Source organism: Balearica regulorum, chromosome 9, assembly GCF_011004875.1.
Source record: "Balearica regulorum gibbericeps isolate bBalReg1 chromosome 9, bBalReg1.pri, whole genome shotgun sequence".
Classification (NCBI taxonomy): domain Eukaryota; kingdom Metazoa; phylum Chordata; class Aves; order Gruiformes; family Gruidae; genus Balearica; species Balearica regulorum.
In genome coordinates, this window is record NC_046192.1 from 7,642,249 (window position 1) to 7,662,403 (window position 20,155).

General features: G+C 39.9%; 1 protein-coding gene and 1 long non-coding RNA gene across 3 annotated transcripts in view; both read right to left on the minus strand.

The window, feature by feature from the left end:
- SPSB4 (splA/ryanodine receptor domain and SOCS box containing 4) overlaps positions 1 to 10,806 on the minus strand; it is a 171,250-nt gene extending 160,444 nt beyond the window's left edge. Inside the window, exon 1 of one of the 2 annotated variants that reach the window (XM_075760972.1) lies at positions 10,684 to 10,806. The gene's annotated coding sequence lies outside the window, so the exon portion shown is untranslated. The remainder of the gene's footprint in view (positions 1 to 10,683) is intronic. The other variant, XM_075760971.1, reaches the window with a different exon arrangement.
- Positions 10,807 to 13,367: 2,561 nt separating this feature from the next.
- On the minus strand, positions 13,368 to 19,869 carry LOC142602907 (uncharacterized). The gene is made up of 3 exons (XR_012836734.1): positions 18,861 to 19,869; positions 18,124 to 18,193; positions 13,368 to 15,229 (listed from the first exon to the last, which is right to left on the minus strand). It is a non-coding gene; the product is annotated as an uncharacterized LOC142602907 (long non-coding RNA).
- Positions 19,870 to 20,155: the final 286 nt, after the last annotated feature.

The window sequence follows — 20,155 nt, forward strand, 5'->3', positions numbered from 1 at the left end:
CTTATGGGCCCAATCCAACACTTACTGAAGTCAACAGAAAAAGGTCTTATTGATTTCCGCAGGGTTTAAATAAAGCCTACATATCAAAAATGTAGCTGCAAAAAAAAAAAATAAAAAAAATATTTCCTGGATAAGTGCTGTTTGGACCTGCAAATAATTGCAGATACAATTCCAACTCCTCAACATAAGAGGTAAAATCGGGTTACATGTAAAAGTCAGGATCAATAGCTGTCAAGCCACTGGGCTGACAGCACTTTATTACTGTTGTGGAAGAAACTGATTTTGAATTACTTACATAATTAATTATAATCATTTTCCAACCTACCCTGTGTCTTTATGACTACATATAAGTAACTTCAACAAAAGGAGAAAAGAGAAGAGAAGATGGATATTTCATGCCTTAATGATGTGTGTAGTGGGCGCCTTGGATGCATTTATTTTACTGGACATAAAGTAAATTTTTATGGCACACTCCCAACTAGTTTCACGCAAATACAATCGAGAACTTCAGCTAGCAGCTGCCCTCAATACACTACCTGCTTGCTGTGAAACAAAGATATCTTGATTTCCTTCGTAAATGGAAGTGACAGTTTAGAAGCAGTAAATATTCATGTTTCAGTCTGGCTTACTTCAATTTTGAAGGAACTAGATTAGCTTAATGATTTTTCTGGATAACAACTTAGTATTAAGTAAAGCAAATAAATCCACAAAGGAGGAGACTAAGTCAATCAATAGCCTATATTTATGCTGAATGTGGGCATTAAAATACTTAATTTTAAAGTGAAATAACAGTACTTTTCATCATGGAAATTCTTGAAGTTTATCAGACAGGCACTTGAATACTATGGCAAAGGACGTATGTAACTTGATGACTGATTTTACCATATCTATTTCATGCCACTGCATATTTACAACAGGGTATTTTTCTTGCTTTGGTATAATAAATGTATATGCACTAAGCAAAGCAGAAAAAGATACTGATGTAGTAATTGAAAAATTCTGGTAAGTTTTCACAGGACCTAGAAAGAAAAACAGGAGATGTGATGGACAAGTCTGCAAATCAAAACCAGGTATTTGTTCACAAACGTTACAGAAGTAAGTAATTTTATATAGCCTGTAATATTTGAGGCCGGATTGTCCCATTGGATTAGTAGTCTTTCCACACCTGACTGAGCATACACATCTTCAAGACCTCCCCAAGCGCTTGGGATAAAAACTTCATTGGGCATTTGAGGTTAAAAGTGACAAAAAGAGGCCCAGAAGAAGGAAACAAGCCAGGCTCCACAGAAGGTATCATTTGTGCCCTAAAATAGGAAAGACCACGATCATCAGTTACTTTCTAAAACTCTGCACAAGGTCCCCTCACCTCCTATTTTTCAAAGTCAATAGTCAACAGATTAAGAGGAACGATACAATACAAAGAAGCAAGGAGCATACCGAATACAATTTGGGGAAAAAGTGGTTGAACAAGGGAACATTTAAAAACCAATCTGAGGCAGGTAACCAAGGAGAAGGAACTAATACAACATACTCCGAACATATTTTCTGCCCTAACAGACACATAACTATGATTATTGCTGTCTTTCTATCAGCACATTCATGGCAAAGCATTAGCAGCACATCTGTTTCATTAAAAATAAATGATCAAATACAGGGATTATAAAACTTTATACTTCCATGAAAATAATTGTTAGTTTTAAAATGCACCTCAAGGCAACAGGAACTCACCATATGCACTGCTTTCCTTTTACTGTAGGGAGCATATACAGTAACTAAAAATTTGCTAGATTAACAATCCTAAGCAGAGCCAACTTTAGCTTCACATATGTACTAATTTCCAATAAACACACACTCATTTTGCTAAGGACATTATTGTTTATCTGAGGAAACAATACAAGTTTGATAAGTATTTTTAAAGCGAATAATGGAGTCTTTTTTCCAGCGCTGGGCCACAGACAGCTGAAAATTATTACGTATTCGATTCCCTAACTTCTGTTGAATGAACTTAACTGAATGAACTGCATGAACTTAACATGAACTTACACAGCAGTCTTAGCAGAGTCAGCAGACTGGATTACTTATCTCTTTCAGACTACTCAAAGGAACCAGGCTCACCAGCAACCATCAGAACGTCTAGCACCTGAGGCTCCGTCAGTTCATTAGGAATGTTCAGTTTAAGATGCTTATCAGAAGACATGAAGAAAAGGAAGCTTAGCGAGGAACAGAAGAACATGACCGAAAAATACAGACTCCCTTCTCTTTCCCTTCTGCTGCAAAACCGCCGCAGTCCACTGAACTCTGGTAACTCTGAATGCATCCATGATCAGACCCTAGATAGCTCTAAAATGAAGAAAGGCATAAAGATGACAGAGTTTACATTGTCCATTTTATACATTTTTCTACAAATGATGTTACAAATGAGTCCACAGTTCAGGAAATTAATTCCAGTCATACAACTCTGCGCCAAAATCTTTTTGAAGGTAATACCAGCACATTCAGCTGTCTGCATTCCAGATGCTCCAGGTTCCTAAGTGCCATTTTCACAAGTAACTTTGGTACTTTATCCCTAAGTCCCCCTGATTTTCACAAACCTTTTAAATTGTTTTTTGTAAGTGTGTCACATTAACCATAGATAATCACTGTTGCAATTACTGCCTTTTCATTTTTCCTCCTCATTCAAAAGTATACCTTCAACAAGGACTTGGCTCTTAGACTGGCTTGCAAGATCAATACTACAAGACTTGGACTGAAGAATTTTTTATTATATTCATTTCCAAATTAGCTGTACTGCGATTTCCTTTGGAGTAACAAAATAAATGCATTCTTAGAACACTTCTGTTTCAGTATATTTTGTTGCCAGTCTAGATGATATGAGAAGGGAAAAAATGATATCACAAAACAACCACGCAAGATATATGAAAATGTGATTAAACATCTTATTTCCCTACCTGAAGTGACACAATATTCTATTCTAGAATACACTGAACTAAACTCTAAAGAACTGGGGATAAGACATCTTTGATATAGATCAACTTCTTCTCGAAAACCAAGTGGTGTTGTGCAGCAGTAAGAAGAGGTCAGGAACTGTGTTAAGAGCAGATGCTAAAATGTCCCTCTGTTCCACACCACTGACAAGAGTGTATTCTTTGGCACTGACAACCTGTAATTGAGCTGACAAGCAGATAAAAGAAGTCAGGTAAGACTAATGGCTTTATTTAACAGCAGTCTAAAGCAGCATTTGCATCTGAAGTTGAGCACTCTTTCCAGAAAAAAAAAAAAAAAAAAAAAAAAGACATTTATTTTTTAAACATGAGAATTAATCTTACTAAAAATCATTTTGATGGGTGTTAGTAAGAAACAGAGTCAAAACCAGGGCAAGATACTGAGTATATTCAGAGTATTTAAAGTAGCAAATGTTTCTCATTATGAAAATATCTGTAAAAGAAATGAAACAGTAATGTACTTTTCCAATTCCCATCCTAGGCCACCAGCAGAGACCCCACAGGATGCTGGCAGGACAGCTTCATCTTCATGAAATAACCTTTCCAGTCAAAACCATACATATCTGCCATCCCAAAGTATTATGCCACCTGATTATGTCAAATAATTACATTCCAATGTTAATCAGCAGACATCAAGCTGCAAAGTCTGCAACAAAATGTTTTATTCCTCTCCACAAAATATATCCTATCTGTAGAAGAACTATGAATATTTCATGACCTACAGTTTTCAGAAATTAATGTTTTATTTTCATTAACCTTTTCTATATTCTGCTTTCCAAAGGTCTGTTAAATCTGAACACTCAGATACTTCTAGAGTAAATAAATGCATTGTAATAATCTAAATGCACCAGGAGGTGATTTATTTGAACCCCAAACCTTCACATATTTTGATCTGTGAATATTAACTCATAATTCTTACATCTCTTGCACTTAATAGACAAGATTTTAGTAGCTTTGTTCACACACACTAATAACTTGGTGCACAAATAACTTATTGTGTAGGTAGTCCCCCGATATAAATGGTTACATGATATCTCTACTATCTTGATTACAACAAAATTTATACGTGCTTAACTTCGCGTCCACATGCTCTGAGCAATCCCTTGTGGATAAAGACACCGGAGGCAGTAAGGCCATCTCAGGGCGCATAATTGCACACACATTTAAGTTTTTGAAGAATCTAACTTTTAATAAGAATGAGGGTATTGTAATGGCTCAAGAAATGGCACTATTTCACAAAAGCATATGCTTTGCAGACATATTCTGGAAGAACAAAAGACAAATTTTGAAAGCTTCTATAATAAACATGACATACATGCTCTGCGTGTGCGCACACCAAACACATTTGTACCTAAATAAAGGATACATAGATGGGTATATGCACGTCTAATTAAAATGGCTGTTCAAAGAACACTTCGGTAGCAAAATACAGCATAAAAAAAAAAAAAAATTACAGGTTGAAAGTTGCACATGCAGTCCACTGACTGCACAATTACCTGTGGGGGGAAATTACACTTGTTCACATAGTCATAAATAGCCAGTCCTGTGTTGAAGAAAAGCATCTGAAACTTGACAATTCCCAGTCTGTTTTCTTCCAGTCATTATCCAAACAGAGATATCAGCACTAAGGGAAGATATCTTAAGCAAAACATTAAAGCCAGATACAGATACTTAGACTTTGACTTAACTTATCCTCAGTTTGTTTCAATTTCTTATTTAAAAAACCCCAAAACATCCACGTGCAGAAGAAGCCAGAGGAAGGAAAAAAAGGACTATGGTATTTCTCTGTGATGACAGTGCACACAGCTAATTTTCTACTGCAAGTATCACCTCTGCTTTCAACAGAACAAATAACCAGATAAAGTGCCAAACCTGTTTCAGCTGTCCAGATGAGATATGGGGAAGGAAGAAGAAACTATGAAATTATCCAGGAAGAGTCAATAACATATTATTTAACTTTACAGGCAGAAGCAAACATCATTCAAGCTGTAATTGAATTAATGCAGCATTTCAGATAAACCAAATTTGCATAGGATTTGCGGTCACAGGAACCTCTGTCCCACAATGTTAAACCCAGTCTCCCTTGACTGTATTTTTGAACTGCTGATCAGGCTCCCTGCATGAACAGACAACAGTCCCATTCCTCACCCCATCGACTTTCACTCACATTCTTTGGACACTAAGCAACCATACAGGTATGCATAGGCCAAAAATTTATAACAGTTCTTAAAGAAAGGGCAAACTTATCCACACTATTTATGCAAAAGGGAGAAGAAATAAGCACTGGCTAAACTGGGCTAGTTAAGTAGCAGAAAAACTTGTTAACAGGATTGACATACCATTGTCTGACTTGTTAATAAAAAATAAAAAAGTAACAGTAAGAAAGGTCTGAGGGACAAAGAACGCTAACACTCTCAAGTACATGTAATGAACGGGGAAATGAATAGGAAGCAGATTAAAATATATTTTAAATTATAGCTACTTTGTACCTGTAGCATCTGACTTCTGACACTAGTCATTACTTATATAAAAATGTGACTAGACAAAATGGACAGCTTTTCACTTGAGGTATATTTGTCTACTAAATGCCCTGTGACAGTCCTGAGAAACAGTCCTCGTGAAGACATACCCACTGCTTCCTTCCGTCTGCTGCTCTACCAGAGCTGACAGGGAAGATGAGCTGACACCTCAAACGCATTAACGGCCCCCACATCAGCTCACCCTTCTCAAGACTCCTCCAAAGTAGGCTCACTGCAACCTGGAGCTGTGCAAGAGGAGGCTAACTCCAGAACAGAGGATTTGCACAGTAAAGGACAGACTGCCAGCATGCCAGGCAGAATCCTACCTTGAAGAAGGAGAATAAACAGCACTTCATTCCAACTTCATCCCACACTAAGTTTCACTCTGCTCTCATATATGAACCATTGTATGATACCAGTTTCACAGAACTACTATCAATTAGCCCTTTCCCGAATAATTGAATTCAGGTAGACTTAATATCATCAACCATGAAATTTGCTAATTGTTAATGCAACAGAATTACCAATATGGTTTTCTTAAAAAAAAAAAAAAAAAGAAAAAAGAAAAATAGTAACTTCTACCATGTTTGCAACTCAGAGCTGTCAACAAAGGCTGGTAAAACAGTCATGGCAAGTTGCAAACCTACAAAATTCACATTAATTTCATCTGAGTAGTGCTTTTTAATCAGCAGGGTGTTTGCTTTGTAAGAGCAATTTATACAGATTTTAGATAATCTTTGTTTTGATCAGCATTTAAGAAGTCTCTCTGGAAATCTCCCATCTTTTCCCAGCCTTCATTCTTCCAGGAGAAGCAATTATGTATTAAGAAACAACTTATGATCATAAAATCACAGAATGATTTGGTTTGGAAGGGACCTTAAAGCCCATCTAGTTCCAGCCCCCTGCCATGGGCAGGGACACCCTCCACTAGACCAGGTTGCCCAAAGCCCCATCCAGCCTGGCCTTGAACACTTCCAGGGAGGGGGCATCCACAGCTGCTCTGGGCAACGTGTGCCAGTGCCTCACCACCCTCACACTAAAGAATTTCTTCCTCATATCTAATCTAAATCTGAATTAACTATCTTTTAAAAATGCACTCTCTACTTATCAGGGAGGCATTCAGCTATTTCTAAAGCGGGTATTATTCTCAGCCAACAAAATAAAAATGAAAGGTATTGGTTAAGCACTGCTCTACCTCATCTTCAGATTGCAGGTTATCATCTTTCCTTCTGCAAGGCTTTGATCCCTTGAGAATGCTTTACAGCCTCTTGGCTAGCCAAGGATCATCACTTCAACATCTAATTATCATAGCAAGCAGCCACTGTAAACATCAGCAAACTTCAACACAGCTTCCAAAGGGCAGTATGCAACACAGCACGGCCAGTTCATATTAAGGTTAATTGGGCTTTCAGGAACTCATAATGTTTGCTAAAATAAAATACAACTGTAGTCCAATAAAGTGATTTTGTTCCTTTGTCTCAAAGCTGAAAGACTAAAATAAGCTAGCTTCCTTCAAGGCCAAAAGGGAAGCATCTAAGGCATATTTGGCCACAACTGATAAGTTCCACACTAACTTTGTTCAACAGATGTTTAAAATGCATTTGCAGACTATAAAGTTGATTATTCACTAGTACTTTGTGACCAGACCATTTCTCAGCAGAGTTTTAAAGGGAAGTTTTATAAATAGACAATAGAAGATTCTTACCAAGAAATTGCACTTTTGGGTTTAAGAGGAATATAATAGAGCATGCCAAAAAAGTCAGAAGACATTCAACTAACACTACAAGACTACTGGAACGCAGTAGGAAGCAAACCCACCATATATAATTGGAATACTTGCACTGAGAGAGGAGTTACATTGCCCCTGTTCCAAGTAAAATCAGCTGTCCTTTACACCTACTACTGCCTATGTAATTCTGTCTTACAGCTGCTTAACACATGGCCAATGAATAGGCTTGGAGATGAAGACTTTGGGGAAGCTGCTAAAAGCTTTATCAGTGGTTTAAACAGGGGTCAGCCTTTTCACCATCAGAATTTGCAGATTTGTCTAGATTGACAAACTTATAACATCTTTGAGTAGGCAAAACCCACTTCACGGAGAACTTGGTAAATCCCAGTGTGGATGCTCTCATTTAAAATTAAAGCAGCTTGCACTTTTAAAATTAATACAAACCAAAGGGACATCGCTTTAATTTAGACTAATTAAGAGCAAATTTAAACCAATTCAGTTAAATCATCTAAGATCCCCAGATGGATGCATCCCATTCAGAACTGATCCTCCCAGAAGCAAACTCTGAACTACTGGAGAGATCTCTCTCACCTACTTCAAGATCTGGAGCAGCCATTCACAACTGCACGTAAAGTTTGTCTGTGGAGATTAAGAAATCTTATCAGTCTAAGATCAGGGATTGTGTATTTCTAAAAATGAAAAAGTCCCAAAGATAAATGGATGTAGTGCTGGTAATTTAAAAGTTGGTAACTCATGAATGTTCAAGGTTAGAATCAAATGCTTTATTCCAATGCAAAGCTGAAATACTTTGCTTCACACTGGCTTAATGTGTGAGTTTATTTTATCAACAGTTGGTAAACTTGTACAATAAACCAAGCCTACATAATAAACCAAAGCAAAGAGCACAACCATAAGGAAAAGCACAATGGTAATTGAAATAAGGAGAGTTTTATGGCCTGATTGCCACCTAACCAGCCACTTTGATGACTTAGCTCAAATTCTTGTAGGACCAGTTAACATTTAGAAAACATCAGTCCCAGGCTTGCATCTGGAAAAATTATTCTTGGTTTAGGAAATTCACTACCTATCCTTATGAAATTAAGGCAGCAAGAAAGTAGAATTTGCAGCCTCACATGCTAAAAAGAGCTAGAACCAGCAGTGCAGAACAGTACTGTTTGGGGTTTGGTTATATATTGCACAACTACAAAATTGCTCACGTCAAAATGCTGTAAAATAACAGCACGGCAACAGAATTCTTGCCTGCTTCTCTACTGCTTTTTTCCCTTTCAGTAAATGATCATCATGTCATAATGAACACAGGTCATAATCAGTAAGAACATCCTTGTGAAGCACACAGTAAGTCCAGCACTCTCCTCTTGTGGTTTGATCCTGCTGCCACAATGAAGATTGAGGAAACCCACTTCCCATTTGAAAAAGCTCAGAAACAGAACAGAAGCGTGACCCAAAAATTGAGCTTCTCTACAAATTCTTCTGTGGCAGCATTTTTCTAAAGCCTTCCAGAATTAAATAAGGATTAAATGCTGCTAACGTCAAATGCCGATGTAAGCGTAAGTCTGAATAAGTCATCAGTGACACCAGCCTCTTTTTGTCCTAATGGTCCAAATGCATCTAAATTATTATAAGGCATCATTTAAGGTAGACTCCCTAGTTTTATTAAAAGAGGTGCTTACTGAAATACACGATTTTCACATTTAGTTCCACAGAACAGTGAGTCATATGCAGGTTTTACTACATTCATGTTAAAACATACATTAGAATCTCTCCACATAGAATCATATTTTGAGACATCTGGCATCACTGTTAACCATTCATTGCAGTGGGCACCCAGACCCTTACCCACAGGGAAGCCAAAAGGCAAAAATCCAAAGCATTTATTTCTTTGCACCACAAAACCCCCTCCAGAGAGGGGAAGGGGTTCAAGAGTCATCTGGGCTCTAAGGGCAGTTGACACAAGATCAGGCAACTCCACGTGGAGGTCTCTGCTTCTTCCAGATCCTCCGAGATCTCACAAGTATTGTATTTGGGACAACTGGAAAACGCAAACCAGGATTATTCATTAAGATGCATCTGCAACACATTGGAAACAAATGTTTGCTTTTATCCTGTGTATTCTCTTTAAAGCCCTTTGTGTTCTGTGTCTCAAAAAACAACATAAAAGTAGAAATTTACGATATTTTAACTTCCTTGTCCAGCACTCAAAAAAAGTTAAGGAGATGACAGATTTAAGCAAGTTATGCATGGAACTGTACATCTCTTCAGTACACTAAAGGAAGTGCTGAACCATGCTATGTGACCACAGTGGTACGGATAATACTATGTGAAAAACGGGGTGGCAAAAATACTATTTTGCCACAAGCGTGAATGAACATTAAAACACCATCCCAGAGAGGCGTGTTTGAAAGGAGGTCACCTGCGATACTAGGAGGAAACGCTACACAACCTCCTCGTTAGCGTTATTTAAATAATTCACTGCAGCACTCACTACTTCCTTGGGCAATCCCGTGCTTGCTGAAGGATGCTTCCACATTGCTCCAGCTGTGGCCTTACTGTTTCCAGACTTGATTACCATCGCGACACACAACTAGTGACCCTCCTCAGCTGCTTTGCATAGTGTAGACATTTAATACGTGAAAGATAACAAATGTCAGCAATAAAACAGCAAGAATATAAATCAGACAATGTTCACAGAGTGCAAGTTTAAAAAAGGAAATTAAATAGGCAGCATTAAATGTCTTCATCCCTGATGCTGAAGGTACTTAGCACACAGCTGTCGAGACTTTGGAACAGAAAAATTTCCATTTTTTTCCCCTAGCGACAGAAAGGGAACAACTGCAACCCCAGCCCGAGGGCTGAGTAACGCCGGGGCACTACCAGCGGCGGCCGGGTAACTGCTCCGTCGTCGGCACCGAAGCACCAGCGATGCTGGGGCCGCCACCCGGCACGGCCGGCGGCACCGCAGGAGCCCGTTCCGCCCCGCCACCCTTTCGCAGGCAGAGCCCGCCTAGGGGCAGCGCTGAGCCGGGCGGCACGGCCCGGCTCGGTGTGCGGAGGGCCCGCCGCCAGCCCCCGCCGGGGGAAGCCCGCGCCATCCGCCCCTTCCCTCGGGGCGCTGTGAGGGGGCGCGGCAGAGCCAGGGAGGGGCGGCGGTGCCTGAGGGTCGGGGGCGGCGGAGAACGCCCTAGGGCCGGCGGGGACCCCTTCGCCTTCAGCGGGCAGGCGGGACGGGCTGCCCCCTCCTCACCCCCGAGGCAGCGCCGGGCTGCCCCGGCGGCCGCTGCGAAGCCGCCTGAAGCAAAGGAGACGCGGGGCCCCGGCAGCCCCCATCCCACCGCCGCCTACCCGGGCCGCGGGAAGGACCCCCCGACGGCCACCGCGGCTTCCCGCCCCTTCCAGTCAGACAAGGGCTACTCACCCGCCGCGGGCAGCGCCGTCCGCGGCCGCCTAGACGCCGACGCCCGCCGGGCACGGCCGAGAACCGCCGGGCCGGGCTCCCCTCACACCTCGGCGGGCTTACGGCCGCGGCGGAACACGCTCCCCCAGGTCCTAGCGCCGCCGCGGGGCGAGGGGTTCCCGCCCAGGGAGCGCGGCCCGGCACGGGCGGTGCCCGCGCGCGAGGGGGCGGCTGCAGGGGGCGGCAGTTCCAGCCCGCGCGCCCGTGGCGTTACCCGCAGCACAGCGCCGGGCGGAGCCGCCCCGGGGGCACGCGGACCTTCCGCCCCACGCGGTACCGGCTTCATTAAACTGCCCTCGGAGACCAGGGCGGGAAGCGGCGGTGGGCGCCGCGGGGGTAACGCTCTTCCTGCGGAGCTGTGGCGGCTCCACACGGACAGGCACCGTTTAACCCCAAATAAGCCTTTTCCTCTCAGGGCGTACACAAATTTTTCAACTTCTCCGTGTTTCCCCTCCTTGCTCACGTTTCCCTTCTTATAAAAGCGCATACGGCGGCACTTAAAAATTTACAAACTTTTTTGTGGTGAACTTTTTGTAAAGTATTAAATTACGGGCCAGAGAGAGCTTTGCTGAATTATTTGTCATAGATGACCACGGAAAGGCATTCCTCGTACAGGGAAGTGGAAGGTGCACAGGTATTGCACTAGAGATCTAGGAGTTGCGTTTCATAGGAAGTTTTTAAGCTTATAAATCTCAGTTAAGAACGTCTGTCCCCCTCATAACTTCTCTCCCATGTAAGAAAAAAAAAAATAATCAAGTACTATGCACGTGAAAGAACAAGTTTCCCACATCACCCAGCTCTGTGGGGACAGCTGCTGCTGGAAGGCCGGGGTTTGATTTCCGTTCTCCTGGATGATGAATTGCGTAAGGAGGGAAGTGGGTTGTGCGCATTCCAAATTAGGCACAATAAAACCAGTGTATATTACCATGGAAGTTATATATTTTGCACATAAACTGCTTTGTTGATTTTGAGTTACAATTTTTGAGATTTTTAGCGTTTGTCTATCCTACCACAATAAGTCCTGGCCCAGTGGGTAGTATAAATCCAACAATGCTACCCTGGAAAGTAGGAATGAGTTACATCCAATTGGTTTTATTAGAACATTATAAAAATCACTCAAAATAGCTTGTATATATATAAATAATGTTGTGCTTTTAACTTTGAAAACACTGCGATGTTTCATACCAGGACTACAGTGGGTGGAAGGGGGATCTGATCTTTGCAAAGTGTGACTATATCTGGTTTTTCAAACGGTAATAGATTATTCTAATTCTGATGAATCATGACATACCAGAACCTAGGAATTTCACTGATCAAAGGCTGAATATTCCTGTCCTGAACCTCACCCCTTCTCAAGGGGAAACTCTGTATATGGAAAAAAAAAATTTGATTTTTATTTAAGATGTAATGATGGCTTGAAACTTTCCCTAGTTTGGAATGCTAATGATACCATACTAGAAATGGCCCAGAGGGCAGTAAGTAGTGTAAGTGGCAAAGTGTTCACAAAAAAGGCAGATAATATTGATCTTTTGCCTTTTTTTTTTTAATATCTTCTAAACATTTAAAAGAATTAAATATTCTGATTCCTGATGAATTTTGCATAGTCCAAGTGAGGAAGCAGAATACGTTTCTTAACAAGCCACTTTCTCAGGCAGAGAAAATTTGCTCATAATTTTATGTTAAGAAATATCATGGGGAAGCCATAAGTGTAAAAGCCAAGCATTGCCTGTCCAATTCAGATTAGTACATAATACATGTATGATTACAGAATTTAAAAGTTCACAGTTCTGTATTAAAGCAAATCAACTTTAAGATGTATTTCAGTCGCCACTGATGACGTAACGTATTTTAAGCAGAACTCAACACTGTTAGCGGAGCCTTGTCTAGCCTAGAGATTCATTTAAAGAACTAACTCATAGCTAATAGCTGTATAGCAGCTGTATAGAAGCATCCTCTGGAAAATTACAGTTTCATGAGGTTATGAGATCCACACCAAATAACCATTCCTCCAAGCTGATTTATTACATGGTTCAGATTGGCAGAAACCAGCAGAACTCCTGTGACCGCTCGTCCCAAGACCTAGGACTGGGGAATCTCAAGCTGCAGCAAGTAAAATGGTACAAGTTACACACAGAGAGCAAATCCCAAAGTATCCACGGGCATGTACGCATGCGTACGTGCACATTACGTGCACGCAGTGCGAGGCCTGTGGCACCGCTGGGAAGCGCGGCTGCAGATCGCCGTGGGTGGTGATGTGACCAGAAGGGGATAGAGACACCCAGCGCATTAGCGGAGAGCCCTGCAGGCAGGGCTGCGTCCCCGCTAGCTTCAGTAACAGGGGAGAGCAAGGGGAAGAGTCTACCCAGCGCAGCCAGTTCCAACCTCTGCATTCAGAGGCAGCCGCTGAGCAGAGGCTGAGTCCGAAGTGTCTCCGTGGGTGAGCGCGATGGACCCCAGCAGGCCGCGCGCCACACCGCAGCTAAAGCTTTAGGAGAAATACTGTTTAAAAGGTTGTCCAAAATGATGAAAAGCCTCCATACGCCACAACCAAGAGTGGGAAGAATCAAGAGCATCTCACCGGTCAAAGGAAAATACCCAGGTGATCCTGGAAAGGACAACAGAGAACAGAAGAGAAACCAGCACTGTTATCAAAGATGGATGCCAGTTTATTTTCATATGTGCTCTTGTACAGTAACTCCATGTGTTTCAGAGCAAATTAACAGTCTTCAACACTGATTTGCAGATTAGCAATACACAGAGAAGGCTCAGCTGCAGGAAAGTCTTGTTACTGCCTGTTTTTTTAATAATAATTATGACATCTTTCATTGACAAATTTAAATATAAGTTTATAAAAAGATTATAAAAAGCAACCATGTATTCCTGCATTAGCAAACAGAAGCCTTCAAATATCACAAATGATTAAATGCATAATTTTGCCTGTTATTCAAAGAATAATTAGTCAGACTAGCATAAGAGTAATGATTAAAAATAATATAGTTAGCACATCAGAAAAGTTATAAAGGCTCTGTGTGATTATTACAAAGCATAATTGATATGCTTTGTAAGAATATTTATTTTTGAGAATTACAAAAAAAAGATTTATTTCCTACACAGGCAAAATGCATTTAGCCCTTCATTAACTTAAGCTTAGCAGGAAACAAGATAGATTTGGGAGTGGGAAGGAAGGATAACAAAATCTTGCAAAACCAATTTGGTGCACTGAAAATGGATAGAAATAAGAGCCTTCCAATCACAATAATAATTTTCTTCAAGAAGAGAATAATAACCAGTTTAATTTCCCAGTTCTACAAAATACTTATGTCACTATAGTTTCTGCACATAATAAAAATAAATACCACTAAGTCTATATTCCATTCCCACATTAAAGATACAATAAAGACTTTTTCTTGCACTTGAGCAAAGTTTTGTTAGTAACAAACTTTAAAAAGTACTGATTAGCCTCGCAAATCATACCACTGTTACTGATTTTGCACAATAAATGTATTACAACTTCTCCACTAATCACTCGGTAAATAGCAAAAGTATCAGACGACCAGATCATACCCAGTAGCACATACTTTTTGTCCATGTTATTAAAAGCTGTAGAGAGCCTTCTGAAATCAACTTTGAGGGTGTCACTGATCCATTGGTCTTGATTTATATTTACTTGATCATCACTAAAAATCAAGTTTATGCATATGACTAATGCAAGAGATAAAAACCTGAAATCAGTTTCCAATCAAAGTAACAGCATTGTGGATGACTTTGCAATATTTTAATGTACAATTCTTAGAAAAGCTAAACATTTGTTTTCCAACACTAGAAACTATTTCCTGCAATGTTTCTGTAAAACATTTTAACAAAATTAGAGACGTGGTAAAAAAAGTAGGAACAAAGCTTCCTATAAACTATTGTTTTTTTACAAATCTCTGACAGCTTAAGTTTTTGCACATTTTAACTGAGAAAGGAACTAATTCACATTCCTACAGTTTTCAACTGTGCTTTCCAGTATAGCCATATATATTCACAGTCAGTAAATCCCACTGGAAAAAAAGCTATGTGCAACTTATCACAATAACCTTGTCTTATATGCATATGGCTTAAACGTACATTAACACATTTCTTCTATTGCCATCTATTTTGTTACTGCTCTTAAGAGTGGAGCAGGTAGAGCTGCCTTTTGTTAAGGTTTTCAAATACTTCTATTATAGCATACTATTTTTTCACTTGAGCGTAACTCACTAAATTTCTAAGAGAGATGGCCAGAATTGTAAGTCCTTAGGGGACTTAGGAACCTAGATAAAAAAAATGAACTCCCAGTGAAATTAAAGGAATAGCTTTTTAATTTTTAACTGTATAATTCCAACCTCATTCTGTGTCGTATCTAAACTTGAAGAGATGAGTTCTGCCAATTTTCCTGTTTGGTGCCAAACATTTTAATTTACTGCCAAAACATATACACGATCTTGTCACAAGCAGTTAGCTTTTTCACAAAACGCATATCGAGCTGAAATGAGAAAATAAACATTAGTTAATGTGCATCTGAGTCAATAAATGAAGTTTTATCACTATGCTGTCTTTTTTTGATTTAGCAACTACCTTGTGATTATACAAGTCTCACCTTGCAGTTCTTGACTTGCACACAATCGGTGCATATTTCTACACAACATCCAATAAAAGGCAGTCTTTCACTTAGTTTGCCAAAACCAATAAATTACTAGTGTTAGTTCCATAGTGGAGAGAATTCATGCTTTGTTCTTTGAATGGATTAATCTTCCAGCTATCACAGATGTCCTTAAAAAATCCAGGACCATATAAAATAATCCAATATATTCAATAGGGATATTTTCTAAAATAATGTTGACTTCAGCAGAGAGGTTCAAGTCAGATTTTAAAAAGACAGTTAATCCACCAGTTTATATTCTTCCTATTATTTGACTTTATTTTGTGCTAATTTCCTATTCATGCTCTCTTTGAATACAAATACAAAATAAACCTTAATGTCAAAACCATGAATACAAATCAGAATATGAAATGTCAGGACCTATAAGCATTCCTATTATGCCTGTGTGCTAGTGGAGATAATTTTGGTGCTGCTGAACATACAAATATTCTAAAGGAATTTGGAAATGAAGGGGAGACAGCTTGCAATGGTAAATTGCCAATTAAAAGTTCAGCTTCTCTCTGACACTGCTGTGTTTCACCAATGAGTAAGAATGATCGCGCCCTTTCAAGGCAGCCACGGTACAGGTCTGACAATTTAGATTGCCATGAGATAGGTACATCTCAAGTTGTCAGGGAGCAATCATTAAAAGCATTGTGAAATAATTTAATGAAATGTTTAATGCATATGCAAATGCCAGCCAGGAAGATAACTCATATTTTCATTTGCTGGTTTAAGTAAAAGAATAAATTACTGAAAATAGAGGCAGGAGTCAGCCACCCGTAAATTCACTTAAAGGAGAGAGTAGGAGATGAAAATGTTCTGTTCGCTACCTCGTTATAGGACCTAATGCCCAGGCCACCTTACCTGCAGTCAAATCTATTCCTTTATCTGTGAGATAAGACAACCCCTATGTCCTGGCCGTGTAAGGAGCACGGTTCAGCTCCTTCTGTGTACTTCCACAGAGAACAGTTTGTGCTTTCAGAGATCTCCCAGGAGTAAAGCTGCAGGACACGTAGGCTGAGGGCTCAACAGAGACGTGCCTTAAGCACGCTGATCCTGTAGGACAATTTCAGCTTGGCTGCGTTTGTATCAGAGGGGGTTTTAAGGGACAGTTTGAATGTCCTTCACCACAGAGAAGTGGGACCTAACAGTGAATACCAGTAAACCCATGCTGGATTTAATCACACTAATTAGCACAGCCTACAAACCTACACACACCCATGAATGCCATCTACAGGTGCCAGCCAACAGCTGCCCAGGCTTCAATGTACTAACTTAATTAAACTCTCATTTGTTTTTTTGCTGCATGGATTTTCCTTTTATCTCTGAGGCTTGAGACAACTTTGGGGCTGCTGACAGAGGCAGAAGCAATGAGTTCATCCACTCCAACCCTCTGACAAATTAAGAGAATGCAAGATATGTAATTTGCTCCTTCTGATATTACATGGTCTCCGTTAGTTTCCAGGTTAAAAATATAATGAAATGAAGTGGCATAGCAGCCAAAATTACCATTTTTTTGGTGAGGAAACACAGAAGACAGAGTTGGACTCTGCCTGCACTGAGTAACACAACAGGCAGAGGGGCTCATGTTGGAGATACTTTGCTAGGAAATTTAAAACAGATCCTGTCATGAAGAGTGATTTAATTATCTTGATGTAATTATGTAGCACAATCATAAAACAAAGCCAAATCTGAAAATAGCAACTAACATTGTTCAGATATGGAACAATCAGGTACAAACTGAAGATGAGTTTCTAAACAGCTTGTAAACTAGGTGATCTGAATGGAAAGTCAAGTCTGTGTGGTAGCCATCACTGGGTTACAATAAAATGGTCCAAACCCTGAGAGTTTGGGGTATGTGATTTCACTTGTTAATTGCTTTTCCCACAAGGTGGTTCACATGCAGTTGGAGTAAACTGGGTATTAATACTGATGGATGGCAATTAGGAGGATATATAACACTTTTCAAATTTTCAATTCACATCAGAAACATCTGAGCCCTCTAATTCAGCAGGTCTATTTTCTTCTCTCTCTCCCTTCTTGGCCTAGGCTGGTGTGTCGTTCCCCCGCCCCAATCCCAGTGATTGCCATATAAATAATCAAGAGTAAATATGACAACATGAATTTCAGAGCAGTCTGAATCAGGGTAATAGCTGTAATTGGCATTAGATATGCTTCAACTGCTGAGCAAGAGATGGATTATTGCCATGAATAAACCAAACTCCAACACAACATCCCAGTGTTAATGGAATAAGCAGAAGTTTAGTTTGTCACATTCAGATTTGTTATACTCTCTGTTTCCATATACCACAGCAGTAAGCCCAACTTTCAAAGTAAAAGCAAGCCCAGCTGAAATATATTAGCTCTCTTCTGTACAACTAAGAAAAGCAGAACTACTAATCAGAGTTGAAAGATGTAACTTTGAACCAACTTTGTGTCATGAAATAATACTGGCAATCAGAATTTACAAATAAGATATTGAAATAACGTTCCTTCAGATGATGAAAATATATTGTTTGTACGGGATGGAAGTTATGGGAAGAGTATAATTAGAAAAAACAGTGGAGCAGAACAGAATAGTCTACTGACAAACCTGGGGGCTGGGAAGCACACACCAGAGAAATGTTTGGATTATGGAGCAGTAACAGCAAGAGGATCTCTGCAGCACAATTACCTATTCTCAAGAAATGAGATTAAGAAAACTAATTTGCTCAAATGCATAGTTAATAAAATACCTGATGCATCTAGTGAAATATCCCCAGTAGATTCTTCAGAGTAACAGCATCAGCTAGCTTCCATTTTCCTCTGGGAAGGAGGATCATTCAGATAATAAACATTAACTTAAAATTAAGATAAAATAACAGTATATATTTTTAATAGGTTCTGAATGACTCAATGTTTAACATTAAAAATAGAATGCTTAACTAGTAATTGCACTTTCTTTACCACCCTACAATATTTTAGCCATTATGGTTTCACCAGCTTGGCCGAGCACAGGCAGTTTTGTGCAACACAGGGCATCCCTGTTCACTGCCCCAGGGTGAGGTGCCATGCGTTTTTTAGAAAATCAGATTCCAACTATAAAATTTCACCTGAAGCTGAAACACGGCTTGTAAAGCATTGTAACATAGGTGCAACATTTAATAGTTCTAAAAAATACCTCCTGTGAAAAGTGCCAACATTTAAACACAATGGAGGGAATTTACTGGACTCCTATCCTTCCAAAACTTTTCCCTTCAGATATTTCAAAATACAGTTTAAATATCTATGTTTACTTTTCAAGTGAAATCCACTCCTGGATCATTCCCAATATAGCAAGCTAAGCCCACAAAAAAGATGATGTGAGGAATATTTTAACTCTTTACTAAACTTATGTTATAACTTTACCAGTTTGTGGCAAACTTGAAAAACACAATAGATGTTCACGGTGGAGGGACAGGCAGGCCAAGCGTATTGACTAATAAGTCAATACCTTTCAGGTCTGGAAAGAGGATGGGATGAACTGTTCCATTCTTTTTTTTTTTTTCTCCTCCTCTTGCAAGTCAATGGAAAGAATTGAAAAACTCAAACTTCATTATTTCTTTCCTACTGTGTAAGTGCTAAGTTAGGAAGTACACATCATTCTGAGAAGCAGAGAAACATAATTTAATGATGGTTCTTTGAAGAGAAGTTTTTTAATGAGGAAGTGAGCACAGAAACTGAGCTGCTGCTCGAACTGTGAATGAAATACTAGATTTCATTTTTATTGTATATCATCTTTATTGATGGCTATCCAAAACCAGGTGCTGACTTCAACTTTTTCTAATCTCATCACAGCAGGAGAAAATAATCATAACCTAGCCATAACTTTTTTTACTCAGCAGTCAGTCATGGAAGAAATCCTGTCATTCCGTTTCTTCAGTGACACTAATAAAATAGAGATTTTTCTTTTCTCAGGCAGTACAGATGATCAGAAAGAGGCCAACAATAGAGAAAATGCCCTCAGCAAAATGGGGCTGGAGAAATCCTATTCCCAACTGCTGACAAACTACACATTAAATTTGTCATTTAATTCCAAACCCTTCCAGTCATAAAGTATTTTTCAGGATTTTATTTGAAAGCTGTTAATTAAAAAAAAAGGTTAAATGGACAAGGCATACGGAATGATATAAAATTCATACTGGTTTTTAAATGAGGTTCCATTAATTTGATAGTTTTCTGCAAATTACTGGGTGTTATCCTGTTTTGGGTTTTGATTGTTTGCTTTATTCCACCCCCCCACCCCCCCAAGCTGATCATTTCTTTTGCAAGCAACCGAATGTGAGAAGATGCTCCGACTGGCACTTGGTTGCTACGATAGCTTTCGGCACAGTGCTAGCTTAACGCACAAACTGGCTCCCACATTGCTAGATATTCTAACAATTCTCTGCTTGCAAATCTTACCCTTCGGGTTCTGGGGGCAGTCCAGGCTGACCTGCCCAACAGGCACAGGCCACAAAGCAACTGACTGTGGTGGGTTGACCCTGGCTGAGGGCCAGGTGCCCACCAGAGCCGCTCTATCACTCCCCTTTTTCATCAGACAGGGGAGAAAAGGTACAATGAAAAAAAACTTACGGGTCGAGATAAGGACAGGGAGGGATCATTCTCTAAATTATCATCACGAGCAAAACAGACCGAACTTAGAGAGGGAATTCATCTTATTTATTACTAAGCAAAACAGAGTGGAGGAATGAGAAATAAAACCAAATCTTAAAAACACCTCCCCCCACCCCTCCCATCTTCCCAGGC